This window comes from Lissotriton helveticus, chromosome 3_1 (genome assembly GCF_964261635.1).
Source record: "Lissotriton helveticus chromosome 3_1, aLisHel1.1, whole genome shotgun sequence".
Classification (NCBI taxonomy): Eukaryota; Metazoa; Chordata; class Amphibia; order Caudata; family Salamandridae; genus Lissotriton; species Lissotriton helveticus.
The window spans coordinates 2,103,300,227-2,103,321,933 of record NC_136061.1 but is presented as its reverse complement, the minus strand read 5'-3'; the positions used below and the strand labels follow the sequence as shown (position 1 = coordinate 2,103,321,933).

Sequence of the window (21,707 nt, the reverse complement as noted above, 5' to 3'; positions counted from 1 at the left end):
AGGGATTTAACACCTGTCCTTACCTGGTGTAAAGTCGGGCGACAACCTCACCTCACCTGAAGAACAACAGATGCCATGGAGCTACTGATCATGCAGCTCGGACACCCAAGAGGGCCACAACATCCACCGCCACCACCCCCAGAAACCACCTCCACCCCTCCCCGGGGCCCTACCCCGAGCACCACTCCGGACAGAAATAGGTTACATCAACTTTACAAAATTATGAACAAAACAATTTGCCTGCTGTCGCACAATTACAACAATTAACATTCATGCATGGTCAGAAAAAGGAGAATCAATCACTCATCTTTGAATTTCTTAACAAATCATTTTATTCAAATTAAACTGAAAACAACTATTTGGAAGAGGCATGGCGGGTCTTCTCTGGACAATCTGTAAGTCCCAGCCTACAAGAAAAAATTCAAGATAAGATTGTGTGTCATGCGCTCATCAATAGACAGAGAGAGAGAGAGAGAGAGAAAGAGAGAGAGAAAGAAAGGGAGAGAGAATGAAAGGTAGTGCGGGAGAGAGAGAAAGAGAGAGAGAGAGAGAGAAAGAGAGAGAGAGAGAGAAAGAGAAAAAGAGAGAAAGAGAGGGAGGGAGAGAGACAGTGAAAGGAAGACAGGGAGAGGGGAAGAGAGTGCCGACACTGCTGACCCAGGTCTCACTGCTCACCTGCTGCCACCGGTTTGTCTCCAACCATGTGCCGGGATCCACAGCGGTCCACCAGGTCCCTTATCTGAAACAGAGTCCAGATTTATGTATGGCAGAGTTCATATAATTGCAAACACATCATTGCTTGCCCGCCCCTGCGCACTCAGGCTGCTCCAACCCAGCCCCTCCTGCCGCCCAGCGGTGATTGCCCGCCACTACGCACCAAGGGCTCACTGCTCACCTTCCCCCACTGGCATGTCTCCAAGAGGGCCTACCACGTGCCGGTGCAAGCTCCAAGCCTGGGGCCCGTGACCTTGGCAGCCTCCACATCATGCAGCCAGCATCGCAGGCCACCAGGTCACACACGTGATTCTGGGTCTTGATTTCACAATGGCAGAGATCATATCGGTGCACATGGCATCAGCGCAGACTGCACACCCGCTCAGATCTTTAGGTGCCACTAACTCTGTGAACCACGCGGCAACGCCACGTGGCGGTAAGCCTGCGCTGCCCGCTGGCTCAGGCCTACACTGTGGTCCAGCAGAGCTCACACAAATCCTTACCAGTCCGGACCGCCAGGATGGGGCATCATAGCAGGCTGTACAACCGCTCAGCACTTATGGTGCCCCTACCTCAGTGCACCCAAAGTCACCGTCCTGTGGCGGTAGGCCCATGCCGGCCGCAGTGTATTCGGTGCCACCAGGACTGTGCAACGCAAATCATGGACCTTTATGATTGAGTCTCGTGGTGCGGACGCCATCATGTCAACTCCGGCAGTGGGGAATGTGATGTGGTAGGGCCCTAGGCCCTCATGCATAAATAATAACCACACAGATACACCCAGATAGACAGTGGAAATTGCACCCAGCACGTGTGTCCGGCCCTTTTTATTGGCAGGGTCACATGTCCTGTGACGCGTATGCTGGATGGGTGTGGTGTGGGTGTAAACCAGCCCTCAGGGAGTGGCTGTGGCATGCTGACAACTAGACCTGTGATCAGCAGTTCACTACAGGGAAGGCCTGGGACATGTAGCATCGCCATCCCCCCTGTAAGCGGAAGCGGAGTGGGCTGGCCTGGCGTGTGCCAGTCCAGCATCGGGGTGTGAACAATGACAATGGGGCTCTGGGCGTGGTTCCCTCCTGGGCTGGACAAGGAAGTAACTAATGCGTGTGTCTCTCTTGTAGTGTTGGCGCCACCCGGACCGCAATCAGTAATGTTGCATTCTGTGACTAAAGTCCCACAACATGAGCAACATGGACGTAAGGGGTAATCACTGACCCTACATTCATCCCTACTTCCACACTTGAATGATCATAGACATGACACTTCTGTGTGAATTTGAATGTTTAATGCACATTCAGTGGAGTATTGTAGCTAGAGCAGTGCTGGGCCATGCAAACCCCACTTTACATTGTTGGCCGTGGAGGGCCAGCCAGAGTCCTTTAGGGAATGACAAGTTCATCGGAAGAGGAAGAGTGCAGTCCGCAGTCTGATTGCTGTGTCATTGGTAACCAAACAGAATATGGCAGTCCATGTTGAGGTCCAAGGAGAGTGTCACAGAGTGTATCGGGGACAGTGGAAGGTGATGATGCAGAGGGTAGAACCAAGCAGAAACAGGCCATGTGGGGGAGATGAATGCTACTGCTTCCTTCTCACCAGTAAGGCAGATTCATCCACATCTTTGTCCTCTGCTGTTTCAGTGCCTCACACCTGGGAGGTGGTGTTCTGTCTCCAGCACTGGGTGGCAGTGACACACCAGGGGCCGGGGGTGGAATGTCTGCCGCACTGTGTGGCACTGACACTTCAGGGGGCAGAGATGTGGATGGAGTAGCATTCATCCGCGCCAGACCTTGTGGCAGAAATGCCATGAGGAGGGTCTGCAGGGCATGGAAGAGCCCAGGCACCTCTTGCTGATGTGCAGCCGTGGCAGCCCCTCTTTCCACTTGTGTCCGCTCCATGTTCTCCATGATCCTCTGCATGTGTCCCAACTCCCGGGTCACATCGCTGGAGACACTCTGACTAGACAGTTGTTCTTGTCTCCGAGGCAGGGCTCCAGCAATGTCAGCCATGGATCGTTGGAGAGCATGGAGTGGACTTTGGGTCTCCGTTGGGTACTGTGAGTGGTCCCTGATGGGACTTAGACACCCATGTATGGCATCTAGTTAGGATGCCATGCGGTCGAACCCCACCCGCAGCTGTTCATCCATCTTCTCCTGGCACCCCAACACATGGCGTTGGAAGGCCATGTGTTGTTCGTGGGAGTCATTGGGGCAGCTGTGGTGGTGGGTGCTTCCTGCTGTGTGATCTGTGCAGGGGGTGGGATCTCCTCGATGCGGCTGGGCTGCCCTGCTCCTGGAGGTGGGTTGACGTAGCTTTCAATTAAATCTTGGAGGGAGTCGAAGGTGTGGAGGTTCTCTTCGTCATCAGTGAAGAGAGGTTCGGTCTGCTCTGCAGGAGGTGTTGGTTTTCCCTCTGCACTGTGAAGGGGAATTGCAGTTTAATATTGTGTTCACATGTATGCTGACGCATTGTACATGTTTACATACAGACTGCATGACATGGTACATTGTGACTGTTTGGGAGGAGCTGCCTATTTGATGTGGACAGTGAACATTTCGACAACATCACGGATGTATGTTTGTACTTGTACATTATCAACTTACATTTCCCTGCTATGCCAAATGTGATTGGCCAGTTTCTACACACAAACGGCACCAGTTGTGTCCTGTGGTCTGTTGTGATCGTGTTGCAGTTTGTACTACATTGTTGTCAATGTTGATGTGCTCTGCATGTTATGTATGTGTGCTGCATTTTGGGAGAGTTGCCCCTGCAGCTCTGATTTTGCTGCCCCTTATCCCTTTCATGTGATGTGCCTTTGCCTTCTGTGATAATACAGTGCTGAGATGTTGCAGACTTGGGTACATTTGGTGGGAATTGGGAGTCTGGGGCATGGTTTGTCCGCAGATGTGTTGTTGACGTCAGGGGTTTTGTGGACGTGGATGTGTCAGAGTGTGACCTGCTCCTTTACGAATTTGGTCCACACTCAGCCACCTCAGTGTTGTGGCATGCAACATTTCATGATATATTTACTGCAGCAATGCTATTCGTCATGCGCTGTCACTTGCATTGTCAGTGTTGCTCACAGACACACCACTTTGCTAGGTTTAACACATCTGCATGGGTTGGTTGTGAGATTGGGTGTGTATGGGAAGGGCCCCCTCTGGGCACATAGTCGACAGTGCCTACTTGCTGTTTCTATGTGTGTTGCAGTGTGCCATGGGGGTCAGAGACATGCTCCAGAGTCATTGTGGGTGTGCACTGTGCTATACTTAATTGTGTATGTGTGCCATTGTACCCATCGCCCCCGTCACCCCAGTCCTTACTCACGCTGTCGCTGTTTTGTCAGGTCATGTTGAGCAGTGTCCGGTCCCCCAACTCCTGCCACCGTCTCCACACTGATGACTGTGGACACCATTTCCTCCATCTCATCCAGCTCTTCCTGTGGCGCTGGACTCCCACCTCCAGTCTGCATTGCTGCCTTCTGGTTATTGGCGAGTGTCTGCTTGGTTTTGCGCTTCACATAATTACAGCGCCTCTTGACCTCTTCCATTGTCCTCCTTAGCACTCCGACTGCATTCACCTTGTCCACGATGGACTGCCATATTCCATTTTTTGTTGCCACTGACACAGTGAAGGTGACGAACAGTGGTTGATGGTGTTCTATCACCTCCGTTATCAGGATCCTGTTTTCCTGCGGACTGAACCTCGTCTTCTTCTTCTTCTTGTCCTTGCTCTTCCCTGACCCTGACCCCGAGGTCCCAGGCTGGTCCTCCGTGGGGCTTGTGGAGTTCTGGTTGTCCTCTATACTTGCTCTGGCTACCTCCATTGTGCTTTGCAGTTGATTTTTCCCGCCTAACTTGTGTTAATTACAGACCTGGCGAAGATTATCGTAGATTTTTTAAAAAACAAATAGCATTCAGATTGCATGATAAAAAGACACTTCGAAAATAATCTTTCAAATGATCTTTTAGACCCTCTGACTAAAGTACATGCCTTTTATGCATCCCATTAAGGGAATCAGTAATGCGGAGAGTGCAAGTTAATGGGTTTTATTTATTTTATTTTCCTTATTCCGTCGAATTCCCCCCACAGACTCACCATCTCACCGCTCTTACCTGCACTGGCCGCCGCTGAATTCGACATCAGTAGCCAGCGAACAAATATTGAACTATTTATTGCCGCTAGTGCGACTGGCCACAAAGAAAAATCACAAATCCATATATTGTGCATTTGTCCGACCCTTTTATCAGAGATGTCTCAGGCCTTCGTTAATTCAACCCCCTCCCAAGTGAAAGCGGCTTTGAGATTTACCATGAGTGGTGTAAATGCTCAAATGACATCAAATGTATTTAAATGTTTTAATGTGTCAACTGAATAGATTGAAAGATACGCTTTTTAAATATTATCCCTCAAAAGGCGACTAAGATCAGGTCTGTGTTCACGTGCACACACTCTCCATCTAATGTACAACATACCAAGTACGGTGCTCTTTATCTGTTATCATTTATGTGTGCAGGGTACCATTTATGCCAGGGCTATCAGTAATGCAATAGTTCCATCTTAGCTACTTCTCTCCGTGCTGCATCAGACAAGGTATCAGATCTTGGCCTTATTTGGCATCATTTAGATCCGCTGGTTTATCATCATCTCGCTCTTTCTCATGACACACTTTTAAGACTCTATAACTTCCCTGCCAGGCTTAGGAAATGATGTGGTGAGTTGGGTGTACATCGCAACAAAGCCATGATGCCATTTCCGATCATTTGCAACACATCTGAACAATTATGATTAACCACATTATATTGACATGCCATATTAGAGTTTTAATGTTAGGATTTAGGGTTCATCCAAACAAGCACTAAATGCAGATGGTCCTAATTAATTCATAATTACATTCTACAAATCTATTCGATTAATTTATAAAGGAATAATACATATACTTTCTCTAAATTATGTTTACTCACCTATCTCCATTAACAAGACATCTGAGATAACAACATCCAGGCAGATTGACCACCACTCAGTGCAACAATATGATTTTGAATAGTAAAATTGCTCAGGGAATTGCGGTGCTCTCGGTAGGAATCTTCATGTAACTATAAGGTCACATGGTTGTGGTGAGGCTGGGACCGGCCGACATTTCATAATCTAATGCCACTATAATAAGTGCCTCTGTGTTTAATGATCTTGCTTCCTGATGCGAGAAGGAAACGTTAGTGGTGTCTGTATTTTTAATTATGTGTGGGCAGCTAGGTGGAATTGAAAATGTCCTGTCAAAAGGGTAGTAGATGATGCTTTAAGTTTTGCTTCAGCTACACAGTTTGGAGTTAGAAAATGTTTTCCTGACCCTAACAAGATATTCTGGATCAGGAGATAGCAGATGACCAGGTTTCACGCTCCCAGAAATACCAGAATGTGATGAGTATGGTAGCAGTCGGGACAGTGCGTGTCATATCCTGACTCATAGAAAGACAGACTCACTTCATTATGTTTTAAGGAGCTTTATTCTCTGCTTCCTTCTCCGTCCCTGTCCCTACTCTATCTGCCCCCTTCCAGCCTACGCTCCTCCTCTTCCCCTGGTCCCCGGCTAACTCCACCCACCCAGCTACTAGACTGCTGACTACATTACATCTCCCCCCTTCTTAACAAAAGAACAAAACAATAGATTGGCTCAGATTTCTTCAATTAGTCTTTTTGGTCGTTGAATATCTCGGCGGGGTCACAGAGACATGGTTCCAGTTTCGGTCCCAGAGTCCACCAGAGGATCTCTTGTCTGACTCCCGCTCTCTTGGTCAGATCGATCATGTCCCTCATTACCTGATACTCCAGTCATCTTGGTGAGGGCTTCTCTCATGTCCGGTGGACACTTCTTAAAGTGTGATATATTCCTGGTGACTCGTCGATGATCGGACTCCGCTGTTATCATGGTGCCCTTCTGCTGGGTGACCAGTAAAGGTTCGGCTCGGAAACGGTAATCAGTTTTTCAATGCTGGTCTTGTTTGACGATGACGCAATCTCCTTCATGTAGAGACAATGACCTTGCTCTCCTCCTTGCATCTGCGTATGATTTCATTTTGTCTTTGTTGCGACTGTCTGTCTCCATCACCTCTTGATGGCTGCGAAGAGGCGACACCGCTCGCAGGGCTCCTTCCCAGGTCGGTATGCGAGTCCTTATGGGACGCCCTAGCATCAGCGTTGCAGGACACTTTCCAGTGGTCGCATGAGGGGTTGTAATATATGCCCGGAGGACCTCGTTCAAGGCCCCTTGCAGATCACTTTTCTCAATGGTGGCTTGTTGAAAAGTCTTTTTAAGGGTGGCCATAAATCGTTCAATGGTGCCATTGGTCTGTGGCCATGGAGGTGTGACTCTCCTGTGTTTGAAGTTCAGATGCTTTGCAAAGGCACTGAACTCGTGTCCATTGAAAGGGGGTCCGTTATCTGTTTTCAGTTCTTTGGGAACACCCCAGGCTGCAAACACTTTATCCAACACACTGAGAGTGCTGAAGGCACTTGTTGATGACACAAATTGAGCAATGGGGAACCGTGAGTATTCGTCAATTATGGCCAAGACATATTTGCCTGATTGCAGAGGTCCGTAAAAATCCATGGCGAGCTCTTGCCACACCCCACCAGGTAGCGTGGTCATTTGCAATGGAGCCGGAGGGTCTCCCCTGTTGATCAGCTGACACTGGGGGCAGTCTTCCAGAGTTGACTCCACCATCTGATCGAGGAGGGGAAACCACACACGCTCCCGAGAGAGCTCGTTTTGTTGACACCACTCCTCTGTGGCCTTCATGAGCAAGATTGACGACACCCTGCCGTAGCTGACTGGGGATAACAATCCGCTGACCTCGCAGTATCAAACCGTCTGTGGTAGCAGACAGTTCATCACAGACATGTCGGAAGGCTTGCATCTCCTGCTTGACAGTCGGATCATTGGCATCTTCTTCACTTTCATGTCTCCACCGGTTTGTCTGGAGCCGACGTAGCACCTTCTGTAAAATGATGTCTTGTGCAGTGGCTTCTCGAATGGCTTCCAAGGGAACGGCAGGTGGCTGTGCTTGATCAACCACGAAGTGGACATACTCCTCTGCAATGGAGGGCTTGGACTCAGACGACGCTTGCGGGTGTCGCGACATGTAGTCTGCTGGGTTCACCGATTTCCCGGGCTTATGTATGATTGTGAACGTATATTCTTGTAATCTCAGACCCCATCGTTCAATCCTTGGTGGCATCTTGGACCTTGGGTTACCATAGATCGTGACCAGCGCCTGATGATCAGTGATCATGGTAAAGTGCTTGCCATAAATAAAGACATGAAAATGTTCACACGCCCATACCACCGCAAGACTCTCCTTCTCGGGTTGAGAAAATGCTTTTTCAGGATCCGACAGGCTGCGACTGGCATAGGCAACAATGCGTCTCTGATCAGAGTCATTTTCGTACTGCGCCAGAATCGCCCCCAACCCCACCGGGCTGGCATCCACTGTTATCTCCGTTTTCCGGCGAGGACTAAAGTATGAGAGATTATCAGCAGACTCCACCGCCTGCTTAATGACCCTGAAAGCCTGTTCGCACTGGGGGGACCAAGTAAATGGTTGACCTCGTTTTGTGAGAGCCCGAAGCGGATGGCTAACAGTTGCATAGTCTATTATGTAGCGGGCACAATAGCTGGCCATGCCCAGGAATGACCTCAATTCTCCAACATCTTGTGGGCTCTTGGTTTCATTCAAAGCAGCAATCTTTTCCGGGTCAGGTTTCATTCCAGCACCAGAGAATATGTGACCGAAAAATTTCAGAGTGGATTAGTGGAACTCACACTTGCAAATTGGCTTCCAGCAGGGCATGACATACCCGATCTAGATTCTTGTCATGCTCCAGAGTGTTGGATCCATACACGAGTATGTCATCGCTATAATTTAAGGTGTTGGGGATGTGTTGAATGATTTGTCGAATTGCCTCCTGAAAGATTTCTGCAGCCGAGGAAACACCAAAGCTCAATCTTTTGTACCTGAATAATCCAAGGTGAGTTGCGAATGTTGTGATGTAACGAGACTTGGCATGCAACTCCAGCTGGTGGTAGCCCTTGTTTAAGTCAAGCTTTGAGAACACCCTCGCTCCATTTAGTGCAGAGATCATGTCGCTGAGATGTGGCCCAGGGTGTCGCTCCCTTTCTATGGCTGTGTGGGGGAGTCGCATGTCGACACACAGCCTTACTTTGCCAGGAGTACCTTTCTTCGGTACGATGACTACCGGCGACACCCACGGAGTCGGACCATCAGTCCTTTCAATGATGTCCGCTGACAAGAGTTCCTGAAGTTCATCCTCTACAGCTTGCTGGAGGTGAAACGGTACTCGTCGAGGATGTTGTGCCACTGGCCTGATCTGTTCATTTATGTGGAGACGGATTTGACACCCTTTCATTTTCCCCAATCCGTGGAATAGTTTGGGAAACTTATTGATAATGTCCGGATCATCATTGACCCTATAAAGAATCTCAACAAGCCGGAGGCGCTCCGCAGTTGGCAAACTGAGGAGACAGTCTGCTTCCGGGCCTTCGATCACATGTATGAACGCAGGTATAGTTACGGTATTGTGCCTAAGTGTCGTTGGGAAATTCCCCAAGCAGGGAAGTGGCTCCTTGGCCATCCAGGTGAATACACGGACGTGTGCAGGAGTCAATGGTGGCTGAGGCTTCATTCTCTCATATTCGGTGACCGGAATGTAATTTAGCGAAGCTCCACTGTCCAGCACAAATTTGGTTTCGTGGTTCCCCACGCTTATATCTAGACGTGGATATTTCTTGAGCTGGTCAGGATCTGCAATCATGTTCACATATTCCACTGTGTATTCAGAGTCTCTGGATGTTGATCTAGAGTCTCGGGATGGCGATCTCCGCTCCCATAGAGACCTTCGTGACTCCCGACTGGAGTGTGACGAGCCTGAGGATAACTTCGGTCTGTCTTGGACTGATCTTATGTGATGTTTTCTCGCATCAGAGCGAGATGGCCTCGTTGTTCCACTCCGTCTCTCCTTTTGATATTCCCCACACATCGCTTCAAAGTGATTCGTCCGACCACATCTTCTGCAGCGCTGACCCATGGCAGGGCATGCATCGACGTGGGGATAGTCGTATCTGCATCTATAGCACCTTTTCGTTCTCTACGGCTTCCTTTCACTTCGACCAGTGTCACGCCTCTTATGCTCAGTGTGTCGTTGACGGGATGACGGCCGAGATCTCCATTGTTTCTCCCTTGAGTTTCGACGGCTGCCGCTGCTGGCCTGCACTCAACACACCTGCTCTCGGCTTACATTCCGTCCAGTTTCAATGTTTCTAGCGTGTTCTACCGCCTGGTCATAGACGCGCGTGATTTCTTCAATGTCATCCAATTCATGATGCTTCCTCAGTAGCCGCCTTCGGAGCGTTTCAGAGTGGCATACATCGATGATCTGTGACTTGATGGCGGCATCTGTTGAAAAAGTGTCAAACTCACAGTGCCTCGATAATCGCCGCATTCTGGTAATGAATGTACTCATTGCTTCATCTTTACCTTGACAAGCCTGATGAAATGCATGTCTTGCATAATCAACATTTCTTTTGTGGAGAAATTTCTTGTTCAGGGCTTCACGCACCTTGTCATAGGTTCCTACTTCCGCAGAAGGGAGGTCTTTGATTATTTTGCAAATTTTCCGCCCGCTAGATTGTGGAGGGCAATCAATTTTTCCTCATCTGCTGTCACCTTCGACCCTTTAATGTAGTCTTCAAAATCCTCAAACCACTCCTGCCATCTGGGGCCCATGCTCCCTCCAGTGGTTAGAGTTAGAGGTTCTGGGGCCCGCAGATGCGACACCCCCGTGATGATTGGTTCGACCTCGTTTCGTTGTGGGGAGGTGTTCGGGGTCACCATTGTGGCAGCACGTCCTTTTTGCTCTTTTCCTTAACTTGGGTTAACTTATTATTTCCTCTTATCAAGTGCTCGGGCTGATTCGTAGTTTCCTACTTGCTTCGGCTTATGCTTGTGTATTGTTACTGTTTTACAATGACTTGTGCTTGTTTGTAATATCGCATTTGCTTTTGCTCGTGGTTGTTTATTATTTGTCACTTGCATTAACTTGTGCTTGTTTGTTTTCAGCAGTTCATGTGTGCCAAGGCTTGTTTATCAATGACGCGCCTGACTTCAAAATGGCCGCTCTCGAATCACACAGGGATGTCCTTTCAGGTTGCCTGACTCCAAGATGGCCGCTCCCTTGAATTCCCATTCACCACGAGGTTTGGGGCTGCATTTACTTTCCAGACTCACGGGGCTCACGCGGCACTCACCGGCAACTTTCCTGGCAGGCGGCAGGTCTCCTTCGGTCTATCTCGTGCCTCTCGTCCTCGTACACCCTCAGGTAGGCTCGGGGTCAGCTCCCGATTATTTGCATGCCATTCCCCATGCATCGGGGGTGAGCTCTGACTTTCGGTATTCTCGTTCGGCAATTTTTCTTTTGGACTTCTCCACGGCTCTCCACACCGCTCCTGACGGTCTTAGCCTCCAGGGCTCTTCAGGAAGTCTGCGGTGGGCTCCCAGCTTCTTCGTTGGTCTCGTACGGCTCCCGAGCTCACTCTCACGTTTGGGCGCAAAACGGCGCCGGGTTTAAAATTTCATTTGGAGCTCGACCGCGCTCCTCTCCTATGGCTCCACACGATTGCTGAGTTACGGAGCTGGGGCACTGGCTGCTGGCCTCTTTTGGGCGGCAGTTCCTTTGGGGCGCATACGTCGCGACCGCGACTGTTCCTCGAACTATGCCCCCGGGACAGGGCGCTGTTTCCAGGGTTCAGAGAGAGAGCAGGCTGTTCATCCCACCCTCGTCGCCAGTTGTCATATCCTGACTCATAGAAAGACAGACTCACTTCATTATGTTTTAAGGAGCTTTATTCTCTGCTTCCTTCTCCGTCCCTGTCCCTACTCTATCTGCCCCTTCCAGCCTATGCTCCTCCTCTTCCCCTGGTCCCCGGCTAACTCCACCCACCCAGCTACTAGACTGCTGACTACATTACAGTGCGCAAAGTGATTGTGTGGGACTGCGAAGGGTAAAGGCTATGGACAGGGCAGTCTTGCCTGTTTGGGAACCATTTGATGTAGGTGAGTGGGGAATCAACCCATGCCAGCCTGGAATCAATCTTTGTGTGGGAAGCTCAGAGCATGGGATTGTGGTGAAGAGTGGTGTCAGTACATCCTCCATATTCCGCTCCAGCTACTTCTCCCCCACTCCCTCACCCCCCTTCCTATAAGCATCTCTTTGCAGAAGCAGGACCAGTTTCTTACTGCCTCAAAGAGCTGCTGATGTTGCCAGTCATTACTCTCATCAGTGGCGTCTCCTCCGCTAAGGCGGAGGAGCGTCGCCTCACTGCTATTTCAGCAGTGCAAGAAAAGAAAATAATAACAAGACGTTATTATCATTTTATTTTTCTATGTGGGACACTGAGCCAGGTCAAGTGGGGCTTGGCTCTGTGATGCCAGAGGAGAGTGAGGAGTGGCTTGCTCTCCTCTAACTGTGCATGACAGTTTGACTGTCCCTCTGGGGCCGGCCAAACCATCATGCGCCCTTAGCATGTTCACCGTGGGGCTGTGTTGCACACCCCCATAGAGACCATGCCCAGGCTCCCAGGCACTGCCTGAGCGGCCAAACAGGCCGCCCAGACCAATCACGACACTGCTCATGCAGCATCAGTATTGGCTGGGAAACTACGGGAGCTTGGGTGCTTCCAGTGCTTTCCAGTCCAGCTTATAAAGAGGACAGAGGATAAACTTGCGGAGGTGCGGCGGTGAAGGTAACTTTATTTTTGTTATTTTTTTCTTATCTTCCCCCCACATCACCACCCTCATTCCGAGGCAGCCGTCTCTGCTCTCATTTCTGTACTCTCAAGGTTCTCTACACCACAAACTCCTACTAAAGCGTAACACTGGGTGGTACTGCCACAGCACAGAGAACATAGAGAGCAAAGTAATGCCTCTGAGCATAGAAAGGTGAGAGAGAGTGCTGAGGGGGTCTATTGTTCTGCATGTGTACCAATTTCTATCCAGCAGTCCATAGCACAAATCAGAACAATTATGTCCTAGAGAGGAAGGGGGGCCAGCACGGCCCACATTTTGATCTGCACGATGCGGGTCTGCATGTGGATGGTTCTCTCAAAATGCCTCTCCTCTCTGGTTATGGTAAAATGTTTCTGCCCACCGCTAAGGGTTCTTGTGGTTTTAGATTTCTTTATTCTTCAGTTCTTGATATCCAGATTCAATGATTTAACTTAATCAACATAATCACAGCCATTCGTCTTCAGCGCATAATCTCCCAAATCATTATCGTAGCTGATGTGTTTTTCATAAAAGACCAATTTATCAAGGCTCCTTGTTTTGGTCTGTAAAATTATTAAGGCTGAGCTGCACAATGAATTAATAATAACATAATATGTATTTGTAAAGCACACGTTCACCCAGAAGGGTATCTTGGCGCTGAATAACAGATGTTTATTTTTACCCAACTCAATGGTACTCATCGTATCAACCTTAGGAGAATGAAAGGCTGAGTTGACCCTCCAGAACTTGAACCTTTGACCATGAGGCCGACACAAGCCCCTACAGTAGATGCATTAATCCATTAAGCCACCAGACCCACTGAGAACGTGGATAAGTCTGCGAAACAAAATGGTGGTAACCTGATTGGGCAATCTTTGAAAAGTTTGATGCATCTTGTTAACTTCTCCAAATAGCAGATAAGTGCAAGGTTTCGATCAGCAGGATGGCAGTATCTACATAAAAGCTACTTAAAATTACCAATGCAGAAAACGTAGCTGAATTCTGGCACTCAGGCCCTGAGTAGGAGTTCAATGATACATTCTGATCCCCATGAAAGCAGAGGCTTGAACGGGGATTTGAATTACAAGTTGTCACAAAAATGGAACCATTTTTGACATATATGTATAAATAATCATATATATACATTTTGATGGCCCGTCAAATCTTACCGATTTGGGCTAGATATTTTAAAGAATGCATGGTCAAGCCCCTAAAGTAGTACCGAAGTGGGCGCATGTCCTGGTCCATGGTACGATGTATTTGTTTTATTTATTTATTGATTATGTTTTTACAATTTATAAACAACATTAAATACTAGTTATAAATGGAACGCCTTTATAGAAAATAAGATTGATATAGAAGTAATACAATAATTCTATCCTACTAATGTATAGAAAATGTGAAATTATATAAAGAGGCAACACACATCCTGAATCCTATTACAATCAACCATAGAATTTCAAAAATGCCTGAAGAAAGGTCTTCCTGTTTCTGTAAAATAAGTAGCTCGTTTCAGGGTTGCTAATTGTGCTAACTCTGATGTCCATTCGTCTATACTTGCTGCTCCCACGTCCTACTTTCAAAAAAACGTTTTTGGCAACCCTGACTTTGATAGCCATGCACCCATAGCTTTAAATACACGTTAATACAAGGCATGTCAGTCAGATCATTAAAATAATATATATATATATTGTTTCATCTGTTCCTGCCATCAAGCTATTTTTTCTGTTACCACCGTCTAGAAAGCTAGTCTCCTGACATTCCACCAGCATATGCATGTGTACTCTGTCTTACCTATTATACCCTTCCAACAATTACTCAAGTATATTGGTCTTAGTTTCTTTATTTTCAAAGATACCCCATGTAAACTGTAACATAATAGGTTGCCTCATCTCATCGACATATCTATTTGAGCCTTTTTTATTGTGAACAGAGCATTTTCTGATTCCTCCTTATTAATTTCCACTCCCAGCTCATTAGCCCACTCCAGTCTACATTTCAAGAACAGTTCCATGGTGCGTAGTCCTATTGTTCCCATGAAAATAAGGAAACGAACATAGACATGCTGTTTCTCTAAATATTATTCAAAATTGCATACTGACTACATTCTTCCAAAAGGGAGCTAAAAAATAATTCAATACAGTTTTAACAGTGCCACGACTTCCTCATTCAGAAAGATCCAGAGCCAATTGTCCATTTAAATCTGTCAAGCTCATGTATGCTCTCTATTGTGTATCTGACCTGTTGTCAAAAACACAACATTCTCTACTATTACTAACTCTACTGTTAACATCAACATGAATCATAGGGTTATTCCAAATAGGCAAGTAGAAAAATATAATCCAAAGGGAGCATGATTATCTTTCTGTTACTAACCACGGAAACATGTGTTTACTGCCAGTATTAAACATCAAACAGGCTTATTGAAGAATAAAGCATTCATATGTCATTACATTGGGCTTGCCAAATGCAAATTCCCTGGAGGAGGTTTTAGGCTTGACCTAAATATCAATGCCTTTTTTCCTTTCTATAATAAATCTATACGCATTTTTTAAAGTTTTCACAGAAACTCATACGCTTTGTGAGCAGTAGGTTATTGTATATACAAGTTAATTTTTGTAGCAAGATAATTTGTATTACATTTAATGTGATTCATAATAACTCTATCTAATTTTTTAAAATGTACTTTTAACCATAACTAACAGCATAATTAGCAGCACTCATCTGCCCCAACACATTTAAAGTTAAACCCCAAGATATCTCAACCTTGATATGTTCAACTCACTTGGGTTCAGGCTTGCACACTGCATTAACACACTTACTTTATACCCCAAGACTGATCCAAACTCCTTACAAATATGTACAGATGCTTGTAAAATAGCCTTAGCATCCCTCTAGTATAAGACATAAAGCTTCAATTTTAATAAAATTGCGGTGAGATGAAAAGAAGCAAGAGTACTATAAATTCTAATCCTCTAAGCTAAAGACTGAATAGCCAGCAAGAATAAAAGAGGAGCTGAGGCACAGCCCTACCAAGTTTCTATACCTATAATAATAGCTTTACAGATATATCTATCCATCAGTACACTAGAATGCCAAAACACCATTATTGAAATGCTTAGGAAGCCTACATTGAAACATAACAGATCGCTAATAACAACAGTCGTTGCAGTCAAATAACTTCTCAACATCTCTACTAATATAGCCAAAGGAGTGCCTTTCAATGCTTGCTGATCTACATTAATAAGGGCCTTGACCACCTTACTCAATCTGTCAGCTGACATTTTTCCATACATTTTACTATTACTATTAAAGAGTGTGATGGGTCTACGTAGTAAAAGTTAAGAGTTTTGCCAGGTTTAATGAACACTGCTATGAAAAAACAAAGCACTATATGTCCAGTGAAACATTGGTTGAAGAACAAGTATCCCATTTGGACCTGCTGCTTTCCCATTAAATTTGTAGTTCTAATTTCTTCCTGTGAAGTACTGTTATGTTCAACACAAGCAAACCTAATGACTTCAAACATGCATCTGTAGTTTTCTCTTGGGCAGCAAAATCCTTCTGACACACATTGGTATAAAACCCCTGAAACACTTGCAAAACCTCCACAAAACAAATTCCATCTGTCCAATACCTTCTTCAGTCTATTCCTAGCTTGCTCCATTTGTTATTGCTGTGATCATATCCTACCACACCACTCCTCATACTCAAACAGCATAATAACCTTCATCTGAAACATTTTAACAGACATCCCAACAAATTCACCCAACTCTGGCCTTCTCTCTTCCATAAATATTATAAATCCAGTATTTTCAATCAAAATGTTCTCTACTTTATAAGAAAATGCATCAGTGAAAAGGAAATACTGAAAATAACAACATACAGATTAAAACACCTTGAGATAAAAGGATAAGTTTTCAGCTGTAGCTCTAGAAAAATTAAACCATGGTCAGAAAGATTATGAGGTTATTTACGGAGAAACGACTTGAGTTTTTAATACTTCAGAAATAAAATATTAAATCCATTGAGTAGAGTTTACTCATCTGTAGCTACTGTGTAAATCCCCTTAGTCCCACATGCTGTGTTAGCAATACATCCATTCAAGGAAAATCACCCTTCAAAGTATACATTGTAAATGATCCTATCTACAATAGAAATAAATGCCTTGTCTACTCCAGGACTGAGGAGAAGTGGGTGTGAAAGTATTTAGTGAAGATATGTGCCCTAGAGAGAAATACTTTTAGAAAGCACCGACATCGTATTCTGAAACTGTTGAGAGAGATGCACTCTTCCAGCTCGCACTTCCTTCACTAAGGATCACATTCAAGAGAATATGAGTTTAGGAATCAAAATAGAGCAGGGAATTGGGCGCAGAAAGAAAAGAGAGACATCGCCAATCTGACTCATCACTTCTTCTGGGCTCTGATGTCTGCAGTTCAAAGTAGTTATCCAAAAGCTACAGGAGATTTCCTAGTAAGCGGCCTTAAATAAAGTCTTGCTTCTAATGATAACAGTGAAATAGTATACCTTAGTTGTATCTCTGTGTAACCATCTCTGCATTCTGTTGTTAATCCTGAAACTAAAACATGACACAAGATGAGTATTTGTATGTATGTTCACAGACACTTCATGTTAGAAAGACAACTAGTTCAAGCTTCGTACCTATACCCTCTAAGCTGGAGATAAGGTTAGTTTCTACTTGAATTTCCCCAAACATGAAGAGGAGTGGGAAAACACAATGTCACATAAAAGAGTCTCTCTAAAGAAATTTGGTGACCCTCCACAGCTTGAAGGACCCTCCACAGCTTTCGGTCAGTCGCATGTTATCCCCACTGTCATACTAGTAACCGATAGTGTCCCCATGGGGGAGGGGGCCCTGCTTGGGGGCTCCAAAGTCCCTTTCCATCTGCCTGTTCATGGCGGTGAGACCACCATGAACATACAGTCGAAAAGGGATATACTAAGCCCTATGGCGGTGACTGCTTAGGCACCACCTCCATTGTGGGTATGAGGAATCCAACTATCATCCTGATGGGATCTGTTATTCTGTTGGAGGCGCGGTCCTACCCCTGACCTCTGCGGTCCTACCGGCTGCATTGTAATGTGGTTGTTGGACTGATGTCCTAGATGGCAGGCGGACCACCACTGATTGCATGTTGGAAATCGACAGCCCGCCATCGTAATGAGGGCCAATGTCTGGAAACGTGTCATTAGTTGTTGTGGCTCTCCGTATAATTCTAGTTCACATTCGCTATTGCTTGACCCGTGTTTGTTGTTTTCATCCTTCTCAGTTCCCTTGAATTCCTAGTTCATTCCCGCTTCTCTACTGTTGTATGTGATACTTTTAAGTACCCTCTCCTTCATGTTTGATTCCTCTGCTCATGTTTAGTCCGGTTTGCAATGGCATCCAGGGACCGTCTCCTGGTATCCTGATCTGTGAAGGGTTCATCACTGCAACATCCTTCAGGTAAGCCGCAGTCTTGGCTGTACTACTGCTATATTCTACTAAAATATATTCCATACTCAACTGTGTCTTCCCTCTTGATTACATCCAGTGCAGCAAATGCCTAAACTCCTACTAGTGAGGACTTAAGTACTGCTCCATCTCATCAACTTTTTTATTCCCTTAATTTCCTGATGTCTCTTTCTGTTCTCTGTCGTGTTTTGTTCAGGATCAGCGCCGGGACGTCCCTTGGCTGGGGCAGCTGTGCGCTCTACAAACTCCCATAACATAACATAACATGCTAAGTCCAGTCTGACGGTTAATTACAGACCAGGGTTTCTTAGTCTCCCTTCCCCATCCGTCCTCTGATCACTATCACAGGTAAGTAGTTCCCTCACTGCATGTTCACACAACCGTTCTGGGATGCCGACAACTTTGAGTGGGTCTGCCCACTGAGAACCTGACAAAGTGTTATAGTAAGTTCTGTGATGGTCTAAGTTTGTATCACATGCCAGCTCCTTCAGTGAGCATAGTACTGCTATACCTTACTACCCTGTGGGTCAAGTGCTAAAATGTATGCTCTGTTTGGGTCCACTAGTGCGGTGGCCAAAGGTTTTTGATTCTGTTCCTTTGCTAATGTTCAACTTTATCGGCATTTGATTAGGTAGCAGTTATGTTGTCCCAACTCCGAAGCAGCCCCATTGCTCATAACTGTAATAGCAATAATAACATAGACACTGGGTTACGTACTGTAGGAATGCGTTTTGCCTGGTGTCAATTAGTGTTGTAGGGATTTTACACTGTGAAATCTCTTATAAGTAACATAGGAATGGATTTTACTTTGTGTACTCTACAATAAATACAATGGAAAGTGATTTTAGGTAGTGAAGTGTCTGACAAATAAAGGGGTTTTACTTTATGAGTTCTCTAACAAATTCAATAGGAATGGGGTTTATACTGTGTACTCACAGTAACATACCATAGGAAGGGTTTTGGCACTGTGCACTCCATGACAACCACAAGAGGAAGGGGCTTTACATTCTTTAACTTGACCGACTTCCTACCCAGAATTCTAATTTTGGAAGGGGCGGAGAGGTTTGTGGATGACTGTGCCCTATTGGAATGTAGTTGTGTGTCAATTGAAGTCATTCTATTTAAAATCAAATTCACAAATTCAACACTGATTTATTTTTATTGTGTGTTTTGCTGAGTTATAACTTTTTAACCTACACCACCTCCCTGAGGCATCTAGGACTGTTATTCTACATTTCCTTGTTGGTCGAGTACTGAGTACTTGGGACTCAGCTCGGGTCCAACAGCTGCCAGCACACCTTGTGTGAAAAAACTCCAATTGTCACAGTTGGGGCACAGTAATCCCTCATTGCCCTTGGACCAAATTTCCCACATGAACTGCAGTGGAACTTGATACATAGTTATTGTGCACTGCCCCAGAAGAAATTAGCCCAGCAACTGTCCCTCTCGCTGAGCACTCCTTGCCCTGGACTCGCAAGAACCCCCAAAAACACCAAAACACCAAATACTCACCATGCTGCATAATCCTGAGAGATTAGCAGCCACACACTACCAACAACCCTATGACATCCCTAGTGGCCACACACTCCCAGAACATTTTTATAGCCCTTACAAACTGGCAGCAAAGCTAAAAGATCTACTGATAAGTAAATGTGTGTCGACACTGGTTGCTGAGTTTGTGTTTGTGGTATTGTAGATGACTGCAAGTCAAAGGGTGGATGAATAGATGCATGAGTGCACGTGACTAGGGGCCAGATGTAGGAGACAAAATACCGGTCGGTAACGGCCGATTTCGGCCGTTACCGACCGGTATTTAGGAATTGGCAAGTAGGGGCCTTGACCCTACTGAATCGGTAAATTGACCGAACGGTAAATTTGCAGATTCTGTAAAATACCGAATCGGTAATTTTACCGATTCGGTAACTTCCAGATGTAGGTGGGACTCTTCTGAGTCCCAAAGGCCTTTCAGATTCGGTATTTTACCACCCAATCCAATTGGGTGGTAAAATACCGAATCCAGGTGTGCATGCACATGTGTGCATGCACACCTATGCCATGTGACAGACAGACATGCCCTTAGGGCATGTCTGTGTGCCACATGGCACATATGCCTGTATTTGGGGTGCTAGAGGGTGTCAAAGTGACACCCCCTGCTGGAATCGGTATTTACCGAATCGGTAAATACCGATTCGGTAATGCCCATTGATTCCTATGGGCTTCAATGCCCATAGGAATCAATGGGCATTACCGAATCGGTATTTACCGATTTGGTAAATACCGATTTTTACAGATTCGGTAAATCAAATTAAGATTTTACCCACATCTCCCTCCTTCTATTTTACCGATTCATAAATACTGAATCGGTAAAATTGGGTATTTATGAGTCGGTAAAATAGATTTACCTACATCTGGCCCTAGGTTCTTGAATTATGGGTAAATGAGTGTGTGAACAGACAGCTGAATTCCTACATGGATGAAAGCATCCAGTCACTTTCATTTATAATCAAGATCTGTTGATGTTGAAGCACAAATGCTTGTTTCTTTTACAGTTATAAGAAATTAGCAAACAACTAAGGTATAATTTTAAAGATTACCACACTGTATTCACATCCTGAATAGATGATTCATTTCTAACAAAAAAAGTCTTTAATTTCCTGGCAAAGATGGCTCACTAAAATGTGCTCTTTCAGAAGAGCCATTCAGTCTCCAGTGTAGAAAAGGTTGTATTGATGTGTATCAGTTTTAGAATGTCTTGTGCATGGTCTTTATCATACTTCCCATTGCTTACTCTTATAGTGTCATCCATGATTACAGAATAACAGTTGTGCTTGGCAGAGTAAGAGGTGTAATCTCTATCACATCGATCATTCAGCCCCTTACCCCTAAGAAATCTACTATCTTAAAAAAAGTAAACATTTTTATTGCTTAATTTTGCCACTGTTTAGTGCCATATTTAAGTGACCAGCTATAATCATTCTTCCACTTACATCAGGTAGCATTCCGTTACTTAAATTGGTAGTAAGTAAATCTGAGTTGGTGGGGTGATATATATTTGTTAAGTTAACCTTGTCAACATTCATCAATGCTTCTAACAAATATTTAACTTCCAAGTCTTGGTGAGTCTGTGTATCTTATCCTTTACAGCTTTTTAAAATAATATGTTCAGCTCTCTAAAGTTCGAGGAATATCAGATATGAATCTCTTTTCCAAACAATGGTCTTTTTGATGTCTCTGCTTCTGAATCAGTTTATTGGGTGCTGATAGAAGGTCTACATTCAATTGCTTTTGTGTGTCCAAAACATTTCATTTCTTGATTGGTTTGTGAAGGTAGATTGCATTCGTAGACACTTCGGATCATTTTCTCTATTAAATTATGTTCGTGACTATGAAAAGAAATGAATGAAACCAGTGTGCAAAGTGTTTTTGGGATTGCAATAATTCTCCCCATCATAATATATATTTAGTTAGTATCTCCATCTGGTTATTGGTGACCAGAATATCTAAGTACAGTCCAATAGTATGGCTGGGTGCATTTGCAACAGTGTTTGAGCAACTCAACTACTTATATAATGTAGCACTCAAAAAACATGTAGCATTCAGATACTTTCACTTTGACACCAGTGACTCACTCACTTCCACAAAGTAATAAAGTAGCTTGATAATACCGCTCCCTACTA

The 21,707-nt window shown here is 45.3% G+C and overlaps 1 long non-coding RNA gene across 2 annotated transcripts in view; it reads right to left on the bottom strand.

The window, feature by feature from the left end:
- Positions 1–368: 368 nt before the first annotated feature.
- The window catches only part of LOC144825279 (uncharacterized), a 79,599-nt gene continuing 58,260 nt past the window's right edge, over positions 369–21,707 (bottom strand). For both annotated transcript variants that reach the window (XR_013609375.1, XR_013609376.1), the window contains 3 exons: positions 17,082–17,133; positions 676–739; positions 369–407 (listed from right to left, as the gene is read on the bottom strand). This is a non-coding gene — a long non-coding RNA (uncharacterized LOC144825279). The remainder of the gene's footprint in view (positions 408–675; positions 740–17,081; positions 17,134–21,707) is intronic.